Here is a 22,325-nt window from a genome sequence, read left to right on the forward strand (position 1 = left end):
TTTCAGCCCTTCCTGGACCCAAACTTTGCCCCCTCTCACCCTGGAAGGGGAACTTTAGAGAAGCCACTTGTCTCTAAAAAAAAAAATCTAACTTTTAAGATTCCCTTTTGAGGTGCCAAGTACAATAGTGCCTGAACTTTTACTGTAAGCTGTTTCTTTCATTTGCTTCCTCCACTGAGGGGGTAAAAGAGGCAGGCTTTTGAAGACTTGGCACAAGGAGACTGAATAGAGCTGGGTGACCTCACAGAAATCAGGCTCTTCCCAGCTGCTGGGAGTGCTGGGCCCCAGGGCTCCCGCCCTGCACAGATGCACGCAGCGCTGACAGTTTGGGCTGAACAATCCTCCAATTCCCACCTCCCGTCACTGCCAGCGGGATCGGATTTCACTTCCTTCACTATTCTCCAATCCTCAGTTTCTTGATCTCTTTAAAAGAAGAAGTGGAGAAGAGAAAGCCTCATTTTCAAGTCTGGAAGGGGACCAGAGAATAACCTCCAGCTCGATGGGAAAAAATCTTCCCAAGAAATTTCTTCAGAGATTTTACTCGTGAGTACTAGGGAATCTACTATCTAGCCCGTGAGAAATTGTTTCTCTTTCCTTTTCTTGGGGGAAAAAGCCGGCATAGAAGGGAGGTGGACAATCACCTTTTCTTCTAAAATAAAAACCAGCTCTTCTTTATAAGCCAAGTGGACTTGTATTGAAACACAAAATTAAGTTCTTGGTATTTTGTGCTTAGTTTTTAAGCAAATGTGTGAGTAGTGTTTTTGTATTTCAGACCATAAACAGTGTCCTCTGTAGCTGGTTAGATGTAACCCTTTAATCATTTTAAGATCGTAGTAGTTCAAGATTGTAGATTCTTTAGTTGTTGTGTCTGCCTAATTGGAGTTTTCTGAAAGTTTAGTTTACCTTTAAGTTTCATTCAGTAACTTATGAAGAATTACATTAAACAGTGCCTATCAGTCTAAACTGAAGAAGAAATATTAGAATTTTTGTAATCTAAATAACGTATGTCAGCATTAACTAATGTCTCTAAGAAAATGTTTTACATGTTTCCAAAGACAAAAGCTCTGAGATATTTAAATAGGGCATTTTTTCTCAAGTCTGTATATATTATGCACATGTGTACGTTAAAGCAATAAATTATATACATATATGATGTACTATTTTGTATTTATTGGTAAATATGATATTAAATTATCCTTCTAATAGTCAAGTAAATCATATAACTAAAAAATCTACTCCCACAGAAGTGGAATTATTTAATTATGGAAAAAGCTCATTTCTCTAAAAAATTACAAAAACCTGAAAGCCAAGAAAATGCCATGTGGGAACAAAAAAAAAGATAAGCAACAGGCGAACTGTGACTCAGTGCTCTGGAAATTAGTCATAAAGTGACTGTGTGTGACACGAGATAGCGTAAACACCAGCAACAAAGGCCAGGCAGGAAGCACAGAGCCCAGCGAGCTGTATTTCATGAGGAAAGGCAAAACATTTTTGTCAGAGGGGGAAAATTATGACAGTTCTGAGATATTGCAAATTTCTTTTGAACCTGACAAAACCATTTTGTAAGACATTGGAAGAATTCTTTTAAATGCTTCATTCTAGCCCACAGTTACTTCAGAGCACAATGTTTATATCTCAGCTAATCTACTATAAAGGTATGAACAGGCTCTTTGAAACTTATGTGAAGATGGAAGTGACCCTTTGAAAACTTTGGGTTAATACAGTGACATAAATATGAACAGGATCAACCGAAATTTATGCACATAAATATAGAAAGCATAAAACCTTAAAAGGACAATTTGAAGTACTTTTAGCAATGGGAGTAGTTATCATCGGAAACCAAATTAGCCTTTTGGCGGTGACCATAGAATCTTTCTGGAAACCTTCATGACATTTCACTACTGCTCAGTTTCTCTTGCTGTTAGGTATGCCCAACTGCACAAGTATTCCCTCTGTCTCTTTTCCTCCCCGCCTTACAGTTTGTGATCTGTAAACGCTTGTTGTATCTCCAGCAACTAGATCAAGTGCCTCCTTTTTGGAAATGTGGCTCTTGTGCAAATGGATTTTTTTCACCCCCTTGATTTTTGATGATCTGACTATTGTATTATCACATATTTTATGTATTTGCTGGTTGGACAAACAATTTAACCAGCATCCTCTATTATAAGCATTATTCCTTTTTAAAAAATGCAAAGAATCTAAGCCCTTCTTTGCTTGCAAATACAGGTTTTAGAACATTTATTCCTTTCCTAAACATTACTCAAACTCAGAAGGTAAGTGGGATGAGAACTGCCATGTTCAAAATATTTCATTTGCTTGCTAGAGGAGAGGAATCTATTGAAATAGTAAATGTGCGATAGATTATTTAGGAACAATTGGTTGATTAAGCCCAGTGTCACAAACTTATAGAAAGATTTCAAAGTAAGCGTACTTGAAAAAAAAGCAAGAGAGGCCGGGCCTCTTTTTTTTTTTTTTTTTTTTTTCTCCGGTACCGGGAACTAAACTCAGGACCATGCGTTTGCCAGGCAGGCGCTTTTGCCGCTGAGCTAAATCCCCAGCCCCGAGGCCGGGCCTCTTTCTATAATCCCAGCACTCTGGAGGCTGAGGCAGGAGGATTCTCTGTGTTCGAGGCCAGCCTGGGATACAAAGAGAATTCAAGGCTAGCCTGAATTGTACAGTGAAACCCTGTCTCAAAAAACAACAAAAAAGAAAGATGATATGGAAAACTGAGAAGTAGATAAGGGTTTCCAATAAAACTTTATTAGTATAAATTATCTTGAATGATAGTACAGATTAAGATGTAAAATTTTATCACCAGTTTACTTTTGCTATGCACAGGTTCTAAGAATGGTCCCACAATCTACCTCTTCCAGTCTCAATAAAAGATTTCTCCAGAAACTACTCTATTTTGTTTGCTATCTACCATTTATTTGAGTGCTTTAACTTGACAAATTGTCTTTTTAAATAAAAATTGTTTTGAAAGTGTCAATATCCAAAATAGTTTCCAGTACCTTTTATAGAACTACAGGTATGGTAATTTTTTTCTGATTATTACTGTGTATGTCAGAAAAACTGAGTGTAGTTAACATCCAGTGCCTGCTGGAGACCTTGTTTCTGACTATCTCATTTCAATACGAGTCAAGGGTACACTTTTCTCGAGCAAGTTGTTTGCCTGCTAGACCACCTCTCTTGGTGCTCTAAGCTCTCAGTGACTGTTTTTTAAATAAAGGATTATGTACCAACTCCAGAAGGGCATTACTCTTCTCCTTTCTTCACTTCTGTGAGTGACAAGTGCCATGCAGAGCCAGACCCTAGGATATCAGAAAGCTGAGGACAACCTGGTCATTTCCACTTTTCCCAACCAATAATAACAAGTCCTCTATGCCAGAGTCCTGTTTTCAGCTCTCTTCAGGCCTCCCATTGGGATTCTATGTTCTCGCTTAGCTGGGAGATCTACGTTTTAAAATTATTATTAAAATAAAAGGTTAAAAGGACACCCTGACCCACCCGGGAAGTCCCACTGCTGAAGTAATTTTACTCCAGGAGCTTCATCTGGTATTTGGATGCTTCTAGGGAAACCTGGAGTTGTTGAAAAAAAATCTCTCAATCAAAATGTGATCAAAGAAGTTTTGTATGTTAGCAATTAGAGTCTAGTAAAGCTACTTGGACATCAGGATTGGGAACATATCGATGAACAGGACAGTGATAAAATGTAAAATGTAGGGGCTGGGGATTTAGCTCAGTGGCACAGCACCTGATTCCCAATACCAAAAAAAATCAAAAATGTAAAACTTGCTTTGATTCCCACACTCACAGGCCAGGACCATGCCCTGCCTGTACATCTCCAATGCTTCTGCCATTCCTCGGACATCAGTCTTTCCCCCTATTCTTGGTCTTACCCATTTCTATCAAACCCTTCAATTCTATAGTAACTCTCTCACCTCCTTCTTATTTTCAAGGTTGAACGGTAGAATAAGTCTAGAAATGCCATGACTCTCCAAAATAATGGTGTTTGTTGGATATTTCAATAACTATGTTAAAGTTCATTTAGGAGGGTTCAAAATCCAAAGTTTTTTCGTCCCAGTAGATGAGTCAAAACGCATGTATTAAGATGTCACGTCTACTTTTGTCTTTTCTTGTGATACTGATCTCAAGTGTATCTAAGTCCAAAAGGAATGAAGTTCTGATGCATAATACATTAATCTTAAAAACATTAGGCCAGAGTCATAAGCCAGACACAGGGACAGACTGTACGGTTCCACTTACGTGAATGTCTGAAATAGGAAAATTCATAGGAAAACGGTTGGTGGTTACCACGAACTCTGTGGATGGTGAGTTATTGCTTAGTTCATACAGAGTTTCAGTTTGAGGGGATGAAAAATTTTGGAAATAGATATTGGTTGCATTGCACTGTGACTGCAATGAATGACCCTGAGTCATACACTTAAAAATTGTTCAAATGTCAAACTTCATAGTACATCAATTTTACCACAATAAAATTAGTTAAAATTGCATTACAAATTCTACAAGAATTCTAAATTCATGAAATGTATCTCTGTATAGTTTCGAAATTAACACACAATTTGTATAAATTTTTTAATGGTAGTTGCCTGAATTATTTTAAAGAATGGGATGTTCTTGATAGAATTTGAAACATTTTTACAAGGTGCTACTATATGGGGGTTAATCATTTTAATTCATAACTTTTTTTTCTGGTCACAGTATCAGGGTAATTCCAGTCATATATGATGAGTTGGGAAGTACTCTTTCCATTAGTTTAAATATTCTAAATTGTTTATGCAAAATTGATATTATCTCTTCATTAAGTGATGAATACTATTTACTAATAAAGCCATCTAAGGCTAGACTTTTCTTTGTGGGAAGCTTTGAAAGCACATAACTTAATGTAAAATATAGCAGTAAGACTATTCAGGTTGTCTATTTCTTTTTGAGTAGTCTGTAGCACTTGTGTATTTTAAGGAATGATATTTTTCATCTATGTTGTCAAATATTGACATAGTATTAATAATATGTCTTGAAGTTTATCTATTTTTCCCAAGAGTCAACTTTTGGATTCATTGACCTTATTGGTTTTCTATTTTTATTTCATTGATTTCCACTCTGATATTTATTATTAATATTACTTTAGCTTTATTTCAATATATTATGCTGTGATATGCTGTATTGTTTTTCAGTTCAAAATATTTACCAGTTGCCCTGGGATTTCATAGGCTACTTAAAAGAAGTTATTTAAAAGAGTTATTTAGGCTATTTAAAAGATTTATTTTAATTCCAAATTTGGGGGTGTTTTCCAAAAGATTTTTAATGTTTTTATTTGTTTCCAGTTTAATTGCATTAACATAGGAGTGCATAGTTTATGTGGTCTGAATGATTTCTAACTTACCATGACCTATCTCATGGCCCTGAGGAAAATGAGATTTGACAAATGTTCTGTGTGCACTTAAAAAGCATAAGGATTATGCTACTGTGGAGTGGAATATTTTACAAATGTCAATTAGATCAAATTAATTAATAATGTTGAGAAGTCTTTTATGTCCTCATGAAATATTTTTGTCCAGTTATCTTTCTGAATACTGGAACATGGTTATTTCAATATCAGACTATAATTCTGCCTTTTGGCTTACAATTCTGTTAGTTTTTGCTTCATGTAATTTGAAGCCAGCCTCATTGTTAGGACAGTAAATATTTTTCTGGTTCTCCTGATGACTTTCCCCTTTTATTTCTAACAACAGCTCTTCATAACTGGTAATATCCTTTCTTCCAAAGTGTCACTTTATATTAAGATAGCCACCCCAGGATTCCCTTGATAGGCATAAACACGGAACACCATTTCATCCTTCTGATGTGTTTCACAGAGAAAGTGGGCTTATTTAGGCAACATACAGCTCGTTGTTGCTGTTTCATTCCATCGGGCAGCATGTGCTTAAATGACGGTGCTTGCAGCATTTCCAATTGATGTGCCCAGTGACCTGCTTGGGTTCAACTCTACCTAGTTGCTCTCATTGTACTGTTGGTTAATTGCCATTTCCTTTTACTTTTGCCTCTTTTAGATTATTATACACAATATTTTTTCTACTTTGTTGGATTGTTATAATTCTTTATTTTAGTAGTTTTGCAGTCTTTGGGGATTTAGAATCCACACCTTTATTTTGGTCTACCTGGTGATTTTAATCTCTTCCTCCTATGGTATGGTAGAAGAATCTTCGAATAAGTCTATTTTCCCTCCTTTTTTTGTACCAAGAAGTGAACTCAGGACCTCAGGCTTGCCAGGCAGGCACTGTGCCACTGAGCTATACCCCTGGCTATTTTTCCCTCCTTGACCCTGGGCTATTGCTTGCTATCAGATTTTTTTCCAGGGATGCTATAACCCATACATTATTACATTAATGTTAAACACTTAGGACTCTTTTTAAGATAAGCTTTTCGCCATTGGTTCCTCTTTCCCTTCTTTACATAACCTTTCCTCCCTTCCAAGACTGTACCGAAACTAATTGGGATTCTGAAAGTTACGTCACGGCTCTCAGATGTTCCACTTATAATGTTTGGTTCATCTTTTTTGTCCCTGTGTTTCAGTTTGCACTGTTTCCATTATTATTTTTCCAGTTTACCCATCCTTTCTTCTTCCTGGCTTAACTGGTTTAGACAATGTATTCTTCATCTTACATATTATTGTTTCCACCACAAGAAAGTTGGTTTAAGTCTCTGCTTTCTAAAACTTTACTTGATGCACTCTAGCTTCTTGGTAATATGGAATCCAGTTAAAAAGACAGTTTTGGGGGCTGGGGATTTAGCTCAGCGGCACAGTGCCTGCCTACAAGAGCGAGGTGGTGAGTTCGATTCCCGGTTCCAGAACCCCCGCCCCCGCCGCCAAAATAAAAGAAAATAAAATTACAGTTTTAATATCTTTTTCTACTAACTATATTTCCCATGTCATTTGTAATTTTCTCATTCTGGATCATATCTTATTGTTCTTTGAATGCCTGTTAGGTGGGTTGTATTTATATAATTATTCTCAGACTTCATTGTGGATTGCAGTTAAATTACTTGGGAACAGTTTAGTATTTCATTGTGCTATTAAACTTTGTTAGGTGGGGTCAGAGCACTGTGTATTCTACGGTTAATATTTACTCCATTACAGAGGCAAACAACCTTCTTAGTACTAGTCCTGATGCTCTATGAATTGCGTGTCTGTGCTTGGCTTGGGAAATTATGCGTGCTGCAAGCCTTGCTCCTCTAACCTCCGCTGATTCTCCACACACGCTTGAGTACCTTCGTGCATGCACTGATGAGTATTCAGCTCACCACTTTAAAGTCTTTCTGAAGATCTTTGGACCTCTTTCTCCAAATACTCTTTTTTCTCAGGTATCCTGCCCTGCATACTTAACCTGTGTAACTGGCCTCTTCAGCCTCCTAGGTTTGCCTCCTAAACTAGGAGACAGCTGGGCTCTCCTGGCATCCACCCACTCTGAGGCAGTATGTTGGAGCAAGTGCAGAAGCACAGGGCTGAATGCTTTGTTTCTTATCTGTGTGGTCCCCCTCCCAGTGACCAAGTTATCCCAGAGATTTCCTTTTTAGTCAAGTGCCAGTATAAGTCCTGTCCATATTTGCCCATTTTTGTTAAAAGTAAGATGACTATCTTTCAAATTATTTTTTAATAGTATCTGAAAAATACAAAAAATATTAAAAGAGAAATTTTAAGGACACAAATTCTGTAATGTCTTCTTTTGCCTGAGTAAGTTAAACACAATTACCGCCTGTTATGTCCCAGGGGCTATGTCATACTTGAAATTTTTAAATTTACTGTTTCTATAAAATAGCTCTTTTATCTCTTATAAGCAGTTTATTTGCTCAAGATGTGCTTTTGTTAATAACTGTTTGGGAAACGCGTATCTCAGTCTTCTCCTTTCAACAATGAATGAGCGCCACATGCTAGAAATCAATCAAGCTGTCACTTGTCTGCGGCCTCTTCCAAAACCATGACTGCTCCATGTCAGTCTCCTGGGGCCATAGAGTTTTATCAGGAATTACAGATTGTTGTTCTTGATACCTAATTGCCTTTCTTCGTCTGCTTCCTGGCTACTTCTGCATGTAGAAACCAGTGGAAAGTGAATACAAATGAAAATTTTCTCTCGTGAAGGAAAATACAGCCTCGGGTGCTTGCTGCTGAGTGATTTATACCAACTGAGGTAGACAGATAAGTCTGAATGACAAGTGTACAGGAACTTTATACCAGCAGTGAAAATTAGCTTTGTATTTATGCAGGAATGTGTCTCTTTTTCAAGTTCTTGTGTGTCTTATTTAAGTTCCATTGTTTTAAATTCATCTAACAAAGCTATTTACATAATGAAGAAAGAAAACCAGTATGAAAAATAGAAATGATGGCGTTCTAATGCCAAACGTGGTAGAAAACCTTTTGAGACATTTATGTTAGAAGTATCCAGGCCTTCCTTTTAGGTCAACCAAGAAGTTCATTCTAGTTCAAGACTTCCCAGATTTAACTGATTTTTGCATGCTTTTTAGGTAACGAATTGCTGAAGAATGTGTCAAGTCAGGAAAAATGTTTGATCAGGAGTGATTTAGATTATCATCAATTCATATAGCCAGGAAGATCTATTCTTAATGCAGTGAGCTCCGGTGAATCTGTTGTCAAGCCTTTTTAAATTTTAAATCATTAGCCCTCTCAAAAAAAAAAAAGAAGAACAATTTGTGAGGCATTAGGACTTGCCATATCAATAACACCCCTCATCAGCACTTACCTGCACTGTGTACTACCACTTCCTTATTTGCAGGACACAGAGACATGGGTGACCACGTACTCGTCCCATTGGTACTTGAAGCTTCACCTAGAAAAGACATGGGAAGTCATCCTTACGCAGTCTTTAAGAATGTATGTGAAAAAATACATGTGCACGTGTTTACTTGCATGTTAGAAGGGAGTCCATAACTTTCTTAAGATTTCTCACAAGTGTGTAAACTAGCATAAAAGACATATCTGACATGTGCTTAAATAACTAAAACTGACATTATATATATATATATATATATATTAGAGAGAGAGAGAGAGTTAGGATCACAAAGATTTTCACTCAATAACATATTGTGAAAAAGGCAGATAAATAATTTAATTCCAGATAGATTTGACATGGAAGAAGGGTAGCTGTTGGATAAGATGTCTTATAAAAAAGGAATCTTCAAGAAAAGAAAGAACTATCTTTTCTAAAACCAAGGAAGTGATCCAATCATTTCAAGATCTCTTGAATTCTAGGATTACATTTCAAAATTCAATTTTAATACCTCCAAATCTGAGCATTATTAAATGCTTTTCATATAGTAGATAATTTGTATGTTCAATGTGATACATTTTAATCATGTGCAACCTAACATAATTATTGAAGTAACTCATAAATATCAAATTTCTGGTCTACTACCCCAGAGAATTACAATCAAGGGATTTAATGAATTTAACAAGAACATTTTCTCATTCAGGTTATATAATTATGTGGTAGGTAGAATTTGGATAGGAAAAAAATAATGGAAATTTAGACTAAAAATAAAACCCATTTAAAATGGGTAAAGAAGAGAAAGAACTACTTATTGGCTGGTGTGAATTGAAAAGGAAGTGGCACTAATTATCGTTCCTTGGGCAGCCTAGAGTTCTCCTTATTTCAAGGGGCAGCTATTTTACAATCTGAATGGAAGTGACTGAAGATCACCTTATTACTAACTCCTGGGGGGACCTTACTCGGCTGCTTGGGGTTCCCGTTCCTGTAGACCAGTGACTTGGAGGCACTGAACTCAGGCTATCTGAGAGTCGTCACCAACAGCTGTGATTCCAGTCTGAAACCATACAGAGCGCTCCCACTGCTGTCTGTGACAGCACAGTTGGAATTCTGGGGGCTTTCCACACTATCTTTGCTTTTTATGACCAGAAATACTCTCACTGACAGGGCTGGAAAAATGGCTTCCTACTGGTTTGAAATACATATTGCACTTAAGGATAAAATTTTAGCTAAGATTTTAACATTTTCTAATGAGAAAGTTAGTTGAGCTATCAGATATGAAATTAAAATATTCTAAAAATATAGGCTTCAATATAAACTTTTCTTATCTTAATGGACATAGTATGGTAATATTTGGTAGGAAATTTCCCTGTGTCAGCTTACATTTTATTGGTTTCTTTTTCTTTTCCCATACTACAAGCTAAGAAAATCAGCTATGGAAAACTGGAGAAATCTCCAATGTACACATTTCAGCAGGGACAAAATCTGGGAACGAAAGAAGGAAAATAAAAAACTTGGCCAGGGGGCTGGGGATTTAGCTCAGCGGCAAAAGCGCCTGCCTGGCAAGCGCAAGGTTGTGAGTTCGGTTCCCAGTACCGGAGAAAAACCAAAAAAAAAAAAACAAACAAACAAACAAACAAAAAAACTTGGCCAGACCTTAGCTATTGATCCTTGAAATTAATAATAATAATAATAATAATAGTAATAATAATAATAATAACAATATTGATCTGATTTTGAGGCCATGAGCCAAGATTTTAAGGTGAGCTCTGTGAAAAAGGTCTCACTTGTCTTTCCATGTCCTTGCAAACACATGCACATTGTGACACTCCATTTGAATTATTAGACTCAGGTGGACTGAGCATTAATTACACAACCAAGAGACCGAGGATGTGGTCCTGAAATATCATTTTCCTGTCTTACTTCATAGTGGATACTTGGAAAATAAATACTACAGGCAAAAAAGCCACAGGTAGCAACACGTCCCCCTGTATCATTTTTATTTTCATACATACAGCAGAGAAATACATTTCATATGCTTAGCTCTCTTCTTTTCCTTCTCAAGCCAAAGCTCATTTTGAACACTGGCATTTTTCCCATTTCCTGCTGTTTGAAGCTCCTGGCACTAGAATTGAGCAGAATTATAGTCTCAGACACCTGCATTTGGTTTGTATATAAAATATCAACTTTTATTTGTTCTTTCTCCATAAGGAGATGAAAAGCATATGCTATAGAGAAGTTTGCTTTTAACCAAATTGCGTTAGCCTCAGAATCAGAGATGCCACGGTGAAAAAGTGTGAACTCGTTCAGAAAAGCGAGTGTCACTTTCTTTTGAAAAATGTTCTTACAAATTTAACAGTGAAATACAGACACAACTGTCCCACATGCTCTCCCCTAACTCAGTCTTAGTAGTTACGGACAGCCCTACGCAGAAAAGCCGTAATACAATTGTATTATTAGCAGAAGAAAGAACATTTTGCATTATTTCTTGTGCTACATTTTTATCTTACTTTTTTCCCTGTATTTGTAGTCCTTAAAGATTAATAGTATATCACATTTTTTCCAGACTTCAAGTCTATGTTTTAAGTAAGATGTTTTCATATTTACATTTTCCCTGTTCTTCATTTCCTGGTCATCTCTGTACTCCTTCACGTACACACACACACCCTCTGTTATTGGTTCTCAGCTCCACTTTTCATATCCAGGGCTGTCATTTCCCATAACTGGTACTGAGAGATGAGTGGAGATACCTGGTAATAATGCCCTGCATTACAATTGCAAGTCATTACAAAGGTTTTAAAAGTTAATATTTATTAAAGCACTTAGGAAAGTGCCAACTGCATGCCAAGAGCATATAAATCCTTGTTGAATAAACAAATGGCATCTGCTTTACAGAAATGATTATCACTTATGTACGGATGGGACAGAAACCTGTATCTGTCCACTCACACTAGGTTTCCTATGTGGTTCCACCAGAAACTTCACAAATATTTCAAACAACTTCAAATTACTTCATCCTGAATTCAGCAACATTTTTACGGCATCATATTCTTTCTCCAACTGTAGGGAAGCATACATTCACCTCTTTAGGTCAGAAGATATAGCTATCATTGATTCAACTTTTCCTCAACTGTGTTATTTTAATCATGAAATTTACCTGAATTTATTTATTATTTTCCCCATGAATATGGCTACTTTCTTCCAACTCAATTTCTAAACTTCTGTTACATATTATAAGCATTTCTCATCCCAAAACACAAAACGTTTGATGGTCTAATATTTCAGAGCCTACTTCAAATCACACCACTAAAACTTTCAAGTGTACATGTTAAGCAGGTTTTATAGTTTTATGTATTTTGTCTGGTAACTCTTCTGATATCAAAATACAAAATGCAGATGTCATATAAGGATCTTATATAGTACATTATTTGATTGGATTACTTTGTGTTTCAGAAACCTGTAGAATCTTAAACAATCTGTCATTATTAATCGTTTTTTATTTTTTTATTTTTTTTTTTCTAGTACCGGGAATCGAACTCATAACCTCGAACTTGCTGGGCAGGCGCTGTGCCGCTGAGCTAAACCCCCAGCCCCTGTCATTATTAATCTTGTTCCTTAAATTTCCTTACTTCGTTCATTGACGTTTATTCTAAGCTAATCTATCATATAAAAGCAATTCTGTCTCCTTTCAACTTACACACAACAAATTTCTCACACATTTTTCCCATTCTGTTGCCAATTTATCCACTTTCCCCCAGGATTTCAAAGGTTCACCTTACTATCATCCAGACATTCACCCCTTTCAGTTTGTAACTCTCGTTAGGAGCGCTGATTCCCCTAGACTGCCCACACAGCTAAACCTCTTTGAGGCTGATGATAGTAAGATATCAAGTACTTACCTCCTGTGTTTTTCAATTTTGATTTTGTAATTTTCTACAGAGAAGAGCCTGTTCCTAAGACCTTCTGATAGTGTCAAACTGAATTCGTTATTGTAAGAGAGGATGGTGGTGATAGGTGGTGACACTGATGACTGAAGTATCAGGAACACTCTGAACACAGCTAATGGTATAAAACAAGCTTTCAAAATGTGAAGTCAAACTAGACTTTGCTTTTACACTTCTCCCTCACTCCCTCACTCTACTCTCCTTCCATCTCCTTTATCCCTTGGCTTATTTGGGATAAATTATCTATACTATAAAAATAAATGGCCTTTAAAAAAAGTTGATAATCAAATTTGGATCTTATCTATTTCTTTTTTGGGGGAAGTTGAGACAGGGTCGCGCTATGCATTTCAGATTCGCCTTGAACTCACTCTGTAGCCCAAGCTACTCATTGGGATCCTCCTGCCTCAGCCTCCCAAGTCCTGGGATTACAAGCTTGGGGCTCTATGCCTGGATCTTATTTATTTCTTAAGCTGATTCTTTTCATATCATTTTATCATATTGGCTTGCTCTACATAGGAAATAACATCAACACTTATATTTGCTCTGTCTCACCTCTTTTTAATCCTTAAGGTATTTTGAAAGAAAAAAGAGCATGCAAGACCAAAGAGAACTTTAGCGTTGCCAATTTTTACTTCGCATCCTCACAGCCTGTAAAACAGCTCTCTGATTTGCCCACAATGCATTGTCCACAATGATATTTGCTGAAATCCAAATCAATAACTGATAAAATTTGAAAGCAACACACATTTTCTCACCCAAACACAAATATATGAAGAAATACTTTTATATGCTCCTGAACACAACATTGCCATTATGCTCTGAATATTAATTTTATAAATATTAATATACTTAAGAATATACAAAGTTTAGGTCCAATGACTCCTTAACTATAAATTTACCATAAAGAAACAATTAAGGGCATTTTGATATTTTAAGCTACAAATATACTTATTGTGTTGATGTTTGCAATTGCCAAAATAGAAATTATCTAGTTGCCCAAAAACATGGGAATGACAAAATAAATTTCTGAGTGTCCAACAAGAATATTATGCAGTCATTAAATAAGGTTATGCAGATCAGTTTAGAGAGATATCAATACCATGATGTTCAATGAGGGAGGAAGTTATCAGACCACATATGTAGTATGATCTTTCACATAAGCACATATACATGTAAACACACACTGTTCCATTATACACTTGCATACTCTGTACATATGAAGTTATATGCATTTTTGATTACCTCTGAATACATATGTTTATCTCTACTTGGTATTTTATTTATTCCATTATATATATATTTTTGGAAAGAAACATTACTTTTCCAATTGAAAAACACTATTTTAGATTTGTAAATAAGAAAAGAATAAAGTACTTAAATATATAGCTTAGAAATCAATAGATTAAAGCCTCTGTGAATGCTAAGATTTTTAGAGAAGCAGTAAGGAAATGTTTATCCTCAATTTTTCTTTTTACTGCTGGATGAAAGTATGTATTTTAGTGTATTAAAATTATTAATAAATGGTAATAGTAATATTTTACTAAATTAGAATAAATACTATTTTAACAATAGCAAGTAGAGCATTAACTTTGGATACATAAATTACATAAAAAGTACATTTTTTTCTAAGTGGCATCAACCAAAAATGAAATAGACAATTTCAGATAACTGATTCAGAAGCAATTTTAATTGAGTACCATTACCTGAGATGGAAAAGAATTTCTGATTGGCCCCTAGGATTTTTGAGCTTATTAGAATCACAGAAATTACTGCATTAAAAGAGGAATGTAAAAGATTTTTTTACTGAAAAAAGCAAGCGGACGTTATGGATATTGTTTTTAATTAAAAGATTGCAAAATACACATAGAAAAATCCTGAATATATTTATTATTCTGTTATCAAGGCATTTTATAAGTACAAAAGAAACTGATCACTATGTCCACTACAGTGCTGATAAAATTCATCACTATTTAATTATGTTCATGAGAAAAACTTTCTGCTGAACTTTTCATGTATCAATTTGTTTCATATTCTTTGGGGTTGTTAGGTACCAGAGGGACAGACATAATATTTTCAGCACGTAGAAAGCAGATATCTGAGAGAACAAACAGTGCATAAGTAAATAAATATGTGCTGTGAAGCATAGGAATAGGAGCAGTAAGCTAAACAGACAAGAAAACATAACCAGGGAGCTATTTTGTCTCCATGTTCAAAGAAGAACGCTGAGAAGACCCCGCTTGACCAGAGAGTTAACATCAAAGCAGAATTTCCATTTCACTCATGAGATGAATTGGAGAGATAAGGAGTAGCCCGTGGAAAGGGATTTATTGCAAAATTTCTCCCGGCTGCAGCTGAGAATGTTTTTTGGATTCAGAATATTTATTATACACACTTCAAGATGAAAACTCTCTAACGTCAAAATAAAACTTTTCAATAATTGCATACTTAGCCCACCCAACTTACTGGCTAAGAAAAAAAGTTTCCAATTTTAGGATACAACTATTGACTTCCAGAGCACCACTTTCTACTCTCAACTGTATGATCAACAATTAGAGTTTAAGAATCAATTTAGAGAAAGACTTGAGTGTGGAGGTTCTGACTTTCCTGCTACATCTTTTCTTTGTGTGAATTTAAAAAGAGACATTTTCTTCTATCGGAAAATTTTTCCTTGTTATGAAACAATCACAAAACAAACAAACATAATATGGGAAAACTAGTTCGAAGGTGTACTTTTTCCATTGGTGACTTCTACATTTATATAAGAATGTGATAGGGCCCGGCCAACCTAGCCTCAAGTTTAATAATGCAGCAGAAAATAGAACGTAGCAGTCTGTACCCTTGCAGAGAGGAAGGTACTGCCTTCCACATTAAAGAGACTAGGAAGTTCTTGCTCTGGCCTGAATTGTGTTTCTAAAAATCCCTATGTCGGAGCCCTACCCTCACTGTGACTGAAATAGGAGATAAGGCTGCCTGGAAGTGATTAACATGAAAAGAGATTATAAAGTTGCAGCCTTAATCCCGTGGGATTGATGGTCCTGTTATAGGAGGAAGAGAGAGAGATCTAGTTTTCTCACGCTCCCTGCGCACCTAGAGGATGGGCCGCCATTTGCAATCCAGGAAGACAGCCCTTGCGGGCACCTTGCTCTCCGATTCGTAGTCCTCGGACTGTGGGAATTAACATTCTGTGGTTTAAAGCCACCAGCCTATAATATTTTGTTACAGTGTTTCTAGTAGACTAAGGCAGCTTCTGTGAACTTTAGCCACAACCCGTGTATGCCCTCACCAAGTGAAGATCCATTTCAGACCTTCTTGGCTGGTATGAAGATGACAGGAAAGGAAAACCTTGTTGGACTGTGTCTGATTCAGTTTTCTTGTCAAACCTCTGACCTGGAATCCTTCACTGAAAGCTGCTGATAGAAAGTAGTGAGGGTTTTTTATTCATTTTTTATGACTTACCTATCAACATAAATTTCAGCTCTAACATGATATGTTTAGAGTTTCAAAAAACAGATCCTACAGATATAATTTGAATCATGATCCCATTATAAAATAATGATTGCCTTTATAAAATCTCCACTGTCTTTTTCAAATTATTTGCCTTTTTTATTTTTTTAAATCACATTGATGTGTAAATATAATTTTTTTACTAATATTTAAAACTACCAACACTCTTAAAACATATGACAATATAAAGAATAAATTAAAGAAATTTCTTTTAAAATTAGGTATACTGGGGCTGCGGATTTAGCTCAGCGGCAAAGCGCCTGCCTGGCAAGTGCAAGGTCGTGAGTTCGGTTCCTGGTACCGGAAAAAAAACAAGAAAATAAAATAAAATAAAATAAAATAAAATAAAATTAGGTATACCTGCACTAATATTTACAATTTTTTTCATTTTCCTTGTTTTTGACAATTTATTTTATCATTTTGAACTACGATCTCTATCTTTATAAAATGAAGATAAATAAAATAATAATAAATGCCCAACAATAGGAAATGTTATTTCATTAGAACAGTTATAATTAATTGAAAAAAGTGGGGTAGTAATAAAATGACACCTGAATATGAAATGCAAATAATAGTTCTATCATACAACATGAAAATCGGTCCCAGGTAATTCAGGAGTTGACTATAATTACAAAGTGGGCCTCAAATGAAGTAGGATTTTTTTTTTTTTTTTTTTTTGCAGCTCTTGGTTTTAGTCAAGATTTTTGGAATGTCTATATACACGGTTTTTATCTCCTCTAAACTTTGAGGAGGGGAAAAAAGAAATATACCAGACAGACTTTTCAAGTCTGCCATTTAGATAATCCTTTCTTTAGGCTTGTTCTAGTCTGTTCACTCAAGTTTTGACTGCTTGGTGAACTTTTGTGCCTTTTTCCAGGTATAAGGGGCAAAGCCCAGGTTTTCTAAGGTTTAGTACCTACAACTTTCATAGATGTGGTTAGTTCACATTTGGACTGAGATGTGTACGTGTGTGTGTGTGTGTGTGTGTGTGTGTGTGTTTGGAGTGGTTGTGGAGCACTGTGGAGATATTTTACAATAGTATCATCTCAAATGAAGTAGAGAGTTTAAATTAGGAAAATAAAAGTTAAGCCTTTCACTGAATTAAAAATTATGATAATAATCACAGTAAAAACATAGCAGTTAATGGGTTCCATCTGTAGGATTAGAAAATTAGAGGAATCAATTTTTTATCCTGTAGTTTGGGTGATACTGCTTAACCATTTTTTAAACCAAAATTAAAGTAATACTTCAAGAGAAATAAGTACACAATACATTTGTTAATTATATTTTTCTGAATTGGACCTTTTGGTCTCTATTGCAGGAATCTTTTCCTTTTATTTTATCTCAGGGATGCTGTGTAATAATGTTCTCCAGAATCCTACCATCCATTTAAGCAAATGATGCTGACAAACAAATTATGCATCTCTAACATAAATTTAATATACCTGCCCAGTTAGTTGCCCAGTATTATTGTTATAAATGGTATAACAGTAGATAAGAAATCACATTAAGAACTAGCAAATCATTACAAAGATAGTGCATAATGTTTATAATGATACACAGTTATACTTCTAAGAAAACTTTTCAAAAAGAAATGTGATGCATATATATATACATATATCTTACAGCCAGAATTTCATAATATTTTATCCTAATTTTTAGTTCACAGATAAGTAATCTAAATGACAAAATAATACCGGTAGTGATGGCTCAATTCCTTGGGAATGTGGGCTCCAGGGAGAAGATAAACAAGGCTCTGTGTGGACTTGTGAGAGTTCGGTATGTGACACATGGGCAGTTACAGCCAAAGGGCCCTCTGCGATACTTCCCAAACATTTACATTTCCACAATCTCTTCTTTTCAGAAAATACCCTTTTTCTGAGAAAAATTTGACTCTCAGGCCTCTTGCTGAGATTGTCTAAATTTTGCATTAGGAAGCATACCATGGAAGCCTTGGAAGAAATGCTTTTAGCAAAAGGATATTTCCAGATTCTAGTTACCACAGATATCTTAGAATTTTCATCTGAGAGTGCTACTTATAAAAAACCAACTTCAAACCATAAAAGTAAAATGGAAGAACTATAAAAATTGCCATTTCCCTGCCCATAGCATAATTTTATTTTGTTCCCTTTCTTCATTTTTTTTAGCATTGATGCATTTTAAACTCATCCCAAATGAGAAACAGGAGGGAGGAAGGAAGGAAGGAAGGAAGGAAGGAAGGAAGGAAGGAAGGAAGGAAGGAAGGAAGGAAGGAAGGGAGGGAGGGAGGAAGGGGTGGAGGGGAGAGGAAAATAAGAAAGGAGAGAGAGAGCAGATGAGAATGAGAGGTTGAGAGAAAAACACACATAGATCAAAGATAAAAACTGATGCCAGGTTTTATTTTTATTTTTATTTTAAATAAAAGGAGGAAAACATTAACAGACAGACAACCTTTTACAAAATAGCAAAAGAACAGTACAGACAATACAGAGTTACAAACAAAGTGGTAGGAAATTAACAATGCTTGTTGTATTACATGTGGATATCTTCAAAGTGGTTTCTCATGAAAACAGGTAGAGACACACAATATTGATCAATCAAGGACTCATTGACAGTTTCTTTCAGCAAATAAATAGAAGAGAGTAGAACAACTATGTTACCTCTCCTGTATATACATACATACAAAATTGCCAGGTTTCAGTGAGCAGAAGGGTTGGCCCCCTGGGGCTCACCCAAATTGATAGGATGGATGTAATAAACACAAAAAAGATAACAGCATTCGCTGCTGCTGAGGAGAAAATTGAATTATGCTTCATTTTTTTCCAAGTTGCTCTTTTTTCTCCTTTTTTAATTGTCTGGTTTTGTCTCTCGTGTCTGTCACTGGTAGGCCATAAATAATACAGCAACCAAAATAATATTTCTTTCTTTCAGAGGTACCAAAGTAGTCACTCAACTTATAGTTTAATCACAAAACTTTAGTGTTCAAAAATTTATAATAAATAAAATCTGAACTAGATATATTATATGAATATATTTGGAATTATATATAATTATATGTCATATTTATTGTTATATTTATAATTAAACACAATATGTGTTTTTCTAGATTAAAAATGAGAAAAAATCCCAAGAGCTAATGAAAGATTAATAATTGCTTACTGGTTTTACCCTAACTTTCCCAAAATAAAGTGTGAGAAAGCTAGTGCTATAATCCAACCTACTATTAACCAACTCCATTCTGTGAGCTTCTTACTCACATAGAATTGATAATCCCATACATTCTCATCTATATCAATATTCACTGCTATCTTCTTTCAGCTCTTCTCTTCTGGCCACTAATGCCAAATGACCAAAATATTTTAACTCAAATAGATTTAGATCCTTAAAAGATATACATTTTATGCCAGGTATATACTGCTTCCCCACAGTCTAGCAATTCTTAGTTCCGGGATCAAGCAAATAAGAAGAAAAATTCTAGTTTGGCCATAAACACTCTCCACATCAGTGCTATTTTTCAGTTGTTTTTAGACCTTGAAGAGTCTGCGATAATATTCTCATCGCGGAGTAAACTTCTGATTTTACAGTGTACTCAAAATGGCATCAGACATTACACGAGGATAGCTGAAGGTCCAGACCTAAAGCAACAGAGCGCTTGCTGCTTCTACTAACAGGTGTAAGAAAGCTCTGAGTTCAGTACCCACCAACACCAAAAAAATTACATGAGGGCTGGAGGTGTGATTCAACAGCTGAGCGTGTGCTTCACACAGGTGAGGCTGTGGGTTCAATCCCCAGCACCCTGCCCCCCAAACTGAAAGAAGACATTAAAATACAAGCAAACAACAATTATCTATAAAAATTATAATTTCGTTCATTTCCACTTAGCCCTCACAGAATACTATGAGGAAGGTTCCGGCAAAGCATCCATTTTACAAATCAGTAAGCGGGGACGGAATAAATACATTGTCAAATTCATGTACTTTATAAATTGCAGAGCTAATATTTGGAGCTTTCTAGAACTGATTGCACTCATTTGCCAGGGCTGTCATACAGGCTATCATACATTTTTAAGTACGGTACTCGGAGGTCTTTTGGGGAAGAGGCTATCTGACCAGGGCCCTGAACAAAAGGAGGGAGTCTGACATTACAGAATATCGTAGAAGCGTGTGTTCCAAACAGAAAACAGCAGCTGCAAAGTAGTAAACCCAGAATGTGCATGCCTTATTTAAAATTCAGCAGTTTTAGGGGAGCCAGAGCACTAATATGCAGCGCTCAGAAAGCCATGTTATTGTTGCAAGACCCAGAAGAGGTGCTGGGAATGACTTACTGCACCCCCAGCCTGGCGCAGTGGGCTTGCCCCATGATGACGCTAATGACTCAGCCACCCGTCGCCCAGCTCCGGCCTCGTGTGCCAGCGGCCCCCACAGAAGTCGTCTGAGAAGCTGTAACTGCAGTCTGTGTGAACTGCACGTGTCCCTAAGGTGCGCACAAGCTGCTACTAAGGCTATTTCAATAGTTCTATTTCTAGCGCAACAATTCAGAATATTCTTGAATCTTCTGTGCTTCATATGCTACTGAATTTTATCAGTACGAAACTGGAAGCATTTCTCGCGTGATTTTTCTGCAGTTCCGCTGATAAACCTCTCTTTGTCATTTCAATCTGATGCTGCATAGTATTCTGGTTATCATTCCTGTCTATAATATTGTTTTATCAATGTCTCTCCGTATAACCTGGATTTATCAGAACGCATATTCTTTTTATCCTTTTTAAAATTTATTCTACAGAGAAAAACATGAAACAAAAATTCAAAACAAGATAATAGGAGAGTAACAATGGTTAACACACTGCATATTGTTATCTTTACAGTCGAGCACATATTCTTTACACAGATGACATTGTATTTGTTGATTTAAAAAATCTACTAACCTTTTTTCATTTGTGACATTGTTCCTCCTAGTGTGTTGAATGTAAATTCCATATGGATCCAAATTTTGCCTCTATTTTCAAATCTCTCTTTGGCTTTAACATAATCCTGGACACACATCATTATAGATACACATGATCTTGCCTTGTTAAAAAAAAATGTGAGATCAAATCAAAACTCAAAGGAGATTTCATAACAGTCTCTGAAGCCAATACATCAGAAAGAGGTGCCCAGCCCAGGAATCAGTGTACTGATTAATTATGGTGGTATAAAAAGTTATACTTGATTTTTATAGATTATGAAAAGAATCTATATTTGATTCAATTTTTAAAGATAGTAAATAAACTTCCACTGGTTAAATTTTCTTTGAAACCATTTGGTTCTCTACAGTGAATAAACTTGAATGCCTAAAGCATTGATAGATCACACAAAAGGAACGCTATTAAAGATGTTCTAAAGAAACCCAGTGTACGATTGCTCCTGTGATAAGTTTGTCTGTGTGAGAGGCCTGTTGCTGTGAATAGACACAGCTACTAAGCCATTATTTTTCTTTGTCTGATTCATAGATACCATTAAACTGACTTTCATACTATTGAAATTCAAAGAAATAGCAAATATTGGATTATTTAACAGGTACAGGTTTAGTAAAAGCAATGTATACCATATGTTTAAAATGATGTTTCCGCTCTCTTAATAATGATATATCAACCAAATGAAAGGAAAATAATATAACTGCCATGAATCTTCAGAGAAATGTGGTAAATAAATTGTAAAGGGGAATATTAGAAGAAAAGTATCAAAAGAAATATTCCAACTGTACTTTTACACCAGTGAACTCTGAGATATTAAAGTGTGATACCTACAATAGTGCCTTTCAAAATCAGAGTATTTCCCAGCAGATCAATACAATGCAACACAAGCCCAAAAAGCTAAGTTCAATTAAATGTTACTGTAGCCTCCTGACAGTCATTGAAAGCAAAACAAAAAATAAGACCACACGTATAAAAATATTCACAAAACTCATATGTGATAAAGGGCATAATTCCAAAATATTGAAAAATTTCTTCAGACTCAACAATAAGAAAACAAATGATCCAGTTTTTTTTTGTTTGTTTGTTTTGGTTTGGTTTTTTTGATTTTTCTCCAGTACCAGGAACCGAACTCACGACCTTGCT

The 22,325-nt window shown here is 35.7% G+C and overlaps 1 protein-coding gene across 1 annotated transcript in view; it reads left to right on the forward strand.

Moving 5' to 3' along the window:
* Positions 1–262: 262 nt before the first annotated feature.
* Tfpi (tissue factor pathway inhibitor (lipoprotein-associated coagulation inhibitor)) overlaps positions 263–22,325 on the forward strand; it is a 79,075-nt gene continuing 57,012 nt past the window's right edge. The window contains exon 1 of the mRNA XM_005373329.2: positions 263–543. The gene's annotated coding sequence lies outside the window, so the exon portion shown is untranslated. The remainder of the gene's footprint in view (positions 544–22,325) is intronic.

This window comes from Chinchilla lanigera, unplaced genomic scaffold (genome assembly GCF_000276665.1).
Source record: "Chinchilla lanigera isolate Chin_1 unplaced genomic scaffold, ChiLan1.0 scaffold00002, whole genome shotgun sequence".
In the NCBI taxonomy this organism is placed as follows: domain Eukaryota; kingdom Metazoa; phylum Chordata; class Mammalia; order Rodentia; family Chinchillidae; genus Chinchilla; species Chinchilla lanigera.